The 7,386-nt window shown below is 37.9% G+C and overlaps 1 pseudogene; it reads right to left on the bottom strand.

Annotated features, from left to right (window-relative positions):
- Positions 1 to 823: 823 nt before the first annotated feature.
- LOC133097324 (glucosamine-6-phosphate isomerase 2-like) lies at positions 824 to 1,552 on the bottom strand (annotated as a pseudogene).
- Between the last annotated feature and the right edge of the window lie 5,834 nt (positions 1,553 to 7,386).

The raw sequence follows: 7,386 nt of genomic DNA on the forward strand, positions 1-7,386 counted from the left end.
TTAGACATTTTTCAGTATATAAGGAATAAAATTAATCATTTATGAAGTTTAACAACAATCCGAAATTTTTCATCGAAAGAATTTCCTTAGTGTGCTATTAGTATAAAGCTCATAATAGCCAAGCTATTTATATTAAGGGCATGATCCCAAGTCATTAAATAAAAATAAAAGCACATTTCTTAAAAAGATGCTAACGAAGAAGGTGCACCAAAAATATGCACTATACATACTTTTCAAAAGGACATAAACTGTACTTTTAAGTACAGTCTTCTCTTCAGCTTTCCTTTACCAACGATATATTCTATGTCCAGATGCCACTGTAGGCAGATGACTAAGGCAATTATGTAGAAAAAAGTTTGCGTATAATGCAGAGGAAATACAAAGATATCATTCCAAAATTAAGGTTTGCAATGATAGTTGATACCTGAAAGGCTTGTAGTGCCTTCATATAATTTAAAAATATACACCTATGTATATTATGCCACTGGAGTTACATCCTGAATAGTACTTGATGGACAGAATTTCCACCTTTAAAGTGACTTTTAAAATTTATTACACTGGGAGATACTTCACTTCTGTGTTGTTTTATAGGCTGACTACGTATAATAATGTTTATTTGTAATTAAGATATTTATTTATAATAAACAGCTGATCACTCATGAAAGCTAACTCCTAAGTCCTAGTGTAAAATAGATACATTCTAAATATACAGTGCTTAACATATAGATAATTGGACTTTTAAAAATGACAATCTTAGAAATCCCCCGTGTTTCATCATACTACATAGTTGAAATTCATCTACATCTTATAAAAAGTATTCTGTTTATTCAAGCAAAATTTTGCTCCAATCCACTTCAAATTCTATCATAGTGTATAGTGGATCCACAAGTTTATTGGGTACATACATTAAACCTTTAAGCAGTTCACAGTTTTAACTCTTAGTTCTAAAATAGCATCTTCATCATACACAAAAATAGTTCAGGGATGCTGACGGAAAGGGGAAACCATCCACACGTGCCACACTCCTTCCTCCATTGCCTTGTGCAGGACAAATGCCTCGTGTGTGTCTGTTAGGAGGATCATTACCTCCAAAATATAGATCTATTCCTCCAGCTTATTTATACTTTCTTTTCAAATGCATCACATTCTGTTTGCAAATCTGCAGCATTCCCATCAAAGATATGAGTATTCTTAAGATCTATGTCAATGTGTTAAAAAAGTTATTCCACATGTAAGAATGGTAGCTTTCAGGGGAATTCCCTGGCAGTCCAGTGGTTAGGACTCCATGCTTCCACTGCAGGGGACCTGGATTTGATCCCTGTTCAGGGACCTAAGGTCCCACAAGACACGCGGCCAAAAAAAAAAAAAAAGGAAGAAAGAAAGAATGGTAGCTTTCAGGATGATTGCTGGGAAATTCTATACATTCGTGCATGTTAGATATCTTTACATATTTGAAAAAAAGGTCTCCATTCTTGTGATGTTCTATTAGATTTTTTATAAGATACTTATAGGCATTTGGAACAGGCCTCCCCAAGATGTGCCACCTTGGCATGTGGATTATTTCGAGCGAAAAGCAATGAAGACTCTGTGAACTCAAGAGAAACTACTGCCCCTCCCTTAACTACCTAGATTAATTTAATTGGGGATTTTTCCCAGGAAAATAGTTATTACCAGAGATACATTTTATCTAAGTGGCCCCATCTATATGGCAGTGTGAACAGCTAATTACCAAACATCTGCTCTTTTTATCATCCTGTGAATGATCCTCCTGTCCTTGGAAGCCCCAGGCCCCTATTCCATTCCTTAGCTCAGGATGACATATATACCTCGTTTTACTTTTCTGTCTTGAAACCTCTCATGTATGTGAGGTCTCTGACCCTCTCATGTATGTGGGATTCCCATACGTACAAAACTAAATTTTATTTTCTCCTGCTAATCTGTCTCATGTCAATTTAATTAATTCGTTTTTTTAAATTTTTTTTATTTTTATTTTTTTATTTTTAAGTTTTCTTTTTTTATTTTATTTTATTTTTTAAAATATTTATTTATTTATTTATTTATTTATTTTTGGCTGTGTTGGGTCTTCGTTTCTGTGCGAGGGCTTTCTCTAGTTGTGGCAAGCGGGGGCCACTCTTCATCGTGGTGCGGGGGCCTCTCTTGTTGCGGAGCACAGGCTCCAGACGCGCAGGCTCAGTAGTTGTGGCTCACGGGCCTAGTTGCTCTGCGGCATGTGGGATCTTCCCAGACCAGGGCTCGAACCTGTGTCCCCTGCATTAGCAGGCAGATTCTCAACCACTGTGCCACCAGGGAAGCCCCAATTTAATTAATTCTTAAACCAGCCAGAAGAACCTAGAAGGGGAGAGGAAAGTTTCCTCCCCAACAATACTAATGATATATATTAGTACACCCAGTGGACTGACAGACTCTTCTGATGCTGGAGCAATAGGAACACCAGATAGCTCTTTCAGAGAGAAAAGTCCCCTGTTTTATCTTGAGTTATTAGTTGACCACATACACAACACTAGCTTCTGAACTTGCAATTATTACAGAGTAGCTTGAGAGATGCTACAAATTTAGATGCAACATCCCAAACTCCATTTATACAAAGAAATAGATGCCACTTTCCATTTTTTTTAAATTAAACTATTCTGTTCTTCTTAATCATGAGTACCTAGCTCTTTCGTGCTGGTATAGACATGTATTAGCATAATAGCCAAAGATGAGGACTCATTTGACAATGAACCAGATTTGGAGAGGCAATCTGCATGCTATTTATTACTAGAGTGCAGCAAAATAACGATACTCACTTTGTATTTTCCTTTCATGGTGTCATTGCCAGTAGAGGCCTAACATCATCCCACAGCCCGCATCTGAGGACTACGGCATTCTGAGACATGAAGGGTTTGCCACAAGCAGCCTGACATCACTATGTGGTACGAATTGCTTCCATCTTATTTTTATTTCCCATACATATCATGAAACACTTCCTTGAAAAAGGGCTCTCTTTATCTATGTAAAATATTCTAATTCAAGGACCTACCTGCCACTGGGCTTCCCTGGTGGCTCAGTGGTTAAGAATCCGCCTGCCAATGCAGGGGACATGGGTTCGAGCCCTGGTGCGGGAAGATCCCACATGCCGCAGAGCAACTAAGCCCGTGCGCCACAACTACTGAGCCTGCACTCTAGAGTCCGCGAGCCACAACTACTGAGCCCACGTACCACAGCTACTGAAGCCCGCACACCTAGAGCCGGTGCTCCGCAACAAGAGAAGCCACCACAATGAGAAGCCCTCGCACCGCAATGAAGAATAGCCTCCGCTCGCTGCAACTAGAGAAAGCCCGCGCGCAGCAACGAAGACCCAATGCAGCCAGAAATAAATGAATAAATAAATTTATTTAAAAAAAAAGGGCCTACCTGCCACACATAGTAAATGGCCTACAAAGCAAGTTTGGTTTCAAACACTCAGAACTGGGGCAAGGGGACCTCCTTTTCTCTCTGTTGGCACCCCTGCCAACCTTGCTGAAACACTATATTGAATTTCCTTAAAGCAAAAGAAAGCAAAAGGCTTTTATATTGCCATGTATTTTTAAACCAATGGCTTCTTTTACATAGTTCTATGTACTGCATAGTTAAGAAGAAAAAGGACTATTCATGCTGACAAGAAAATTCTTTTAAAAATGTTGTTGTGGTTTTTGGATCTCATTGTCCTCATTTTCAGATCTCATTGCTCTCCCAGTCCTTCAACCCTCCCCCAAAGCACCTCAATAAAATGGTTTGATCCCCCCAAAACATTTTTAATAAATAAAATGTTTCAAACCTTGTAAAATACCGCATATTATAAAAAAATTGTTTTCTTTTCAATGAGAAAAACAATTTTAAAAAGATTAAAACTTAATATAGACACTAATAATTTTAGAAGTCTATGTATTAGGTTTCAGTGAAGTAAAAAATATTCTACAATGATGGAAGTATGCCACACTTTATATTTTATTCATGCTCTTTACAAAGAATGTGACATCTTCAAAGATAGAACAGATAGAAAATGGAAGCATATGTTTAAAAAAATGATCTGAGGCAACTACAAACATCACATATGCTGAAATTTGGCTTGCTCTGCTCTTGTTAAAGGGCTCAGGCAAATTTAAGCCCTCACAACATTTATATATCTCACATGGTCGAATAAATATTCAAAGACAAACCATTAATAATATTAATACAAATAAAAGTCTCTCTGTCTTAATATCCTCATTTGAAGAAAATCTCAAAACTAGAGGCATGTTATTAAAAATTGAAAGCCCAAGTACAAAAATCTTGAGCTTTGCTTGGTAACAAGTTGGAATACCCACTGCAAGGAAACTGAGGCATAGCCTGTCAAACTTTTTAAAAAAAATCAGCTTGGGGCTTCCCTGGTGGCGCAGTGGTTGGGAATCTGCCTGCCAATGCAGGGGACACGGGTTCAAGCCCTGGTCTGGGAAGATCCCACATGCCGCGGAGCAACTGGGCCCGTGAGCCACAACTACTGAGCCTGCACGTCTGGAGCTTGTGCTCCGCAACAAGAGAGGCCGCGACAGAGAGAGGCCCGCGCACCGCAATGAAGAGTGGCCCCCGCTCGCCGCAGCTAGAGAAAGCCCCCGCACAGAAACGAAGACCCAACAGAGACAAAAAAAATAAATAAATAAATAGCGTTCCCTTTAAAAAAAAAAAAAATCAGCTTGAAAAATATTTAGTAACCTTACCCATACTTCCCTTTCCTAGAGGGAAGCCTAAGTGGCTTACATATCATACCATTATTCCTACGAATCCTATTTCTAATGGTCACTAAATTTCACAGCTTGGTTCTTTCTGTTCAGGTAAGATATGAAGGGACCTATACTCATTTCCATCTCTATTTTTTTTTTTTAATAAATAAATGACCATGCTGTGAGTAATTTTAAACATCAGGTGAACTTTTAATTTCTAGAGTTTTAATTCCGAATGTAGTGTTTCCTACTAGAAACTTTTGATAGAAGGTATATATAACAGGTTTAAAAGAAATTATACTGAATGTAGTACTTTTCCGAAGTTCTTATTTGGGGTACTCATTAAATTGTGGATTGTTGGGGAGTGTCACCTTCTGACTCAGTTCACTCAGCTCATTCTGGGAGGCAGGAAGCTCCTTTCTCCGAAAAGACTGCAGGAAACTTCACTCCAAGGCTATCATTTAGATAGTGCTGTAATATTGTTATAATGTGTGACAGTTTATAATATGTTTCCACATTTGTTAATTCATTTGATTCTCTTAAAAACCCTAAAGTAGTGAAAATAGACATAATTGTCCTGTTTTATAAGGTTCCAGAGGTAAACTAACATATGTAAGGATACAGAGCTATTAAGAGGTAGAGGCAAACTTTGAACTCCTAATTTTTGTGAATCTCAAGCTCTTTTTATAACCTTAGAGTAAAATGTTCTAGATTCCTTTTTTTTTTTTTTTTCTTTTTTTTTTGGGCCATGCTGTGAAGCCTGTGGGATCTTAGTTCCCAGACCAGGGATTGAACCTGGCCCACAGCAGTGAAATCGTGGAGTCCTAACCACTGGACTACCAGGGAACTCCCTGGATTCCTTTTTTTAAATTGAGGTATAATTAACATACATTAGCTTCAGTTGTATAACATAATGATTTGATATTTGTATACATTATGAAATGATCCCCACAATAAAAAGCTAGAGTCTTTCATAAGCAAACTCTTATTGCTGCAAGCACTCTTCACCCCTCACCAAACCCTACTACTGGGCCTGAGTGGTGGCCTTCCTGGGTCACAAGGAAAAGAAGGAAAGACAGAGGCAAGTCTAAACTCATGATGCTCACTGGAATCTTGGCAGCTAGGTATGTGCTGTCACAGTTTTACCTCAAAGGAGTAAACTGTAGTAAAGTTTAAATAGATTAGGACCATCTGTTGTACAATTCCTTCCCATCATCCCATCACCATAGAAACCCACATGACAAATAAGCAAAAGTTTATCAGGAAAGCTTACAAGAAAGTGCCAGCAAATGCAACCTCCATTCCTAGTTCCAAAATTATTTCCAGGATCTCAGCTGGTGCTTAATCTCCTTGCTTCCTGGCATCTTGTGACATTCAGCTTTCACCCATGAGCACTGGAAAAGTCCCAGATGGATCCCCATACTCCCAACATTTGGCACCAAAGGTCTCACATGGATTTTTTCGTGACTTTCTCAATATCCAGCCCCCATAGATAAGAATGATGCTAATATTGCATAAATGCTACTGGTAAAAAAAAAAAAAAAAGGGTAAAGGAAAAGATTTCTGTCCTAATAGATTACACACAGCTCAGAAAGGATTGCTATTTATCACTGAATGGCCCTTATGATAATAATGAAAAACAAAATTTATTGAGCATTTTTTATATGCCAGGGAGTGTGCTAAGAGCTTAACATGCATTATATTATTTAATCCTTAGAGCCATGTCATGAGATAAGTATTACTCTTATCCGCATTTTACAGATGAAGAAACTTAAGTCCCAGAAAGTTAAAGTAGCTTGCCAAAACTCACTTCACTTGTAAATTAAGGAGCTGAAATTTTCACCAAGACTTAGAGCAGGATATTGGTTATAAAAACATCGTTTGGGGAGACAAAAGGAAGGACATATAGGCCAAGGGGTGGTTGAAATAACCACTGACTTCCTTAAGCCTAAACCTGATTTCATTTATATAAAGCTTCTATGATTTGATAGGAAACAAGTGAGACTGAGATGAATCATGAATGGGCCCTAATTTTATTAGGATTGGGTAATAGATCAAATATTTGTTGTGCTGTTATATAAATAATGCCCTATGAGAACATCTTTATCTGCCATGCAAATCAAATGCAAGAAGCTTTCAGGACAAACATGCAGTTTAGACCGTGCTACAAAGTAGTTTCTTTGCACTGTAAAAGCAGGTAAGAGTACATTGAGTTTTTTTTTTTTTTTTTAGATACTATGTTTATCCTTTTGTATTTGTGCTTTAATACCCATGAGACAGTTTTCATAGGTGGCCTTATTTTTGTGTCTAAAAGGCTCACAAATACACATTATTTCTTCATTCATTTCAACTTGAGAGCTGTGTCAGGGATTTTTCCCATGTAAAGCTACTGAAGTTGAAATAGCTGTTGGTCCTGTAGACACTTAGTGGGCTATGACTCAGAGGGAGAATCCTCCAGTCCTGTGAAGAAATTGAAAAAGGAAGAGTTACCTCTCACACGCAAGCTTTGATTCATTACCTCTCTCTCTTTTTCCTCTGCTGAAAAGTAGCAAAGACAGTTTTCTGAAAAGTAGTAAAGGATACCCAATCTGGGAACTTGCTTTTGGGTACCTCTATTTGTTGCTTTTTTTCATAGAAGAAAATAAAA

The sequence above is a fragment of the Eubalaena glacialis genome, chromosome 9 (assembly GCF_028564815.1).
Source record: "Eubalaena glacialis isolate mEubGla1 chromosome 9, mEubGla1.1.hap2.+ XY, whole genome shotgun sequence".
In the NCBI taxonomy this organism is placed as follows: domain Eukaryota; kingdom Metazoa; phylum Chordata; class Mammalia; order Artiodactyla; family Balaenidae; genus Eubalaena; species Eubalaena glacialis.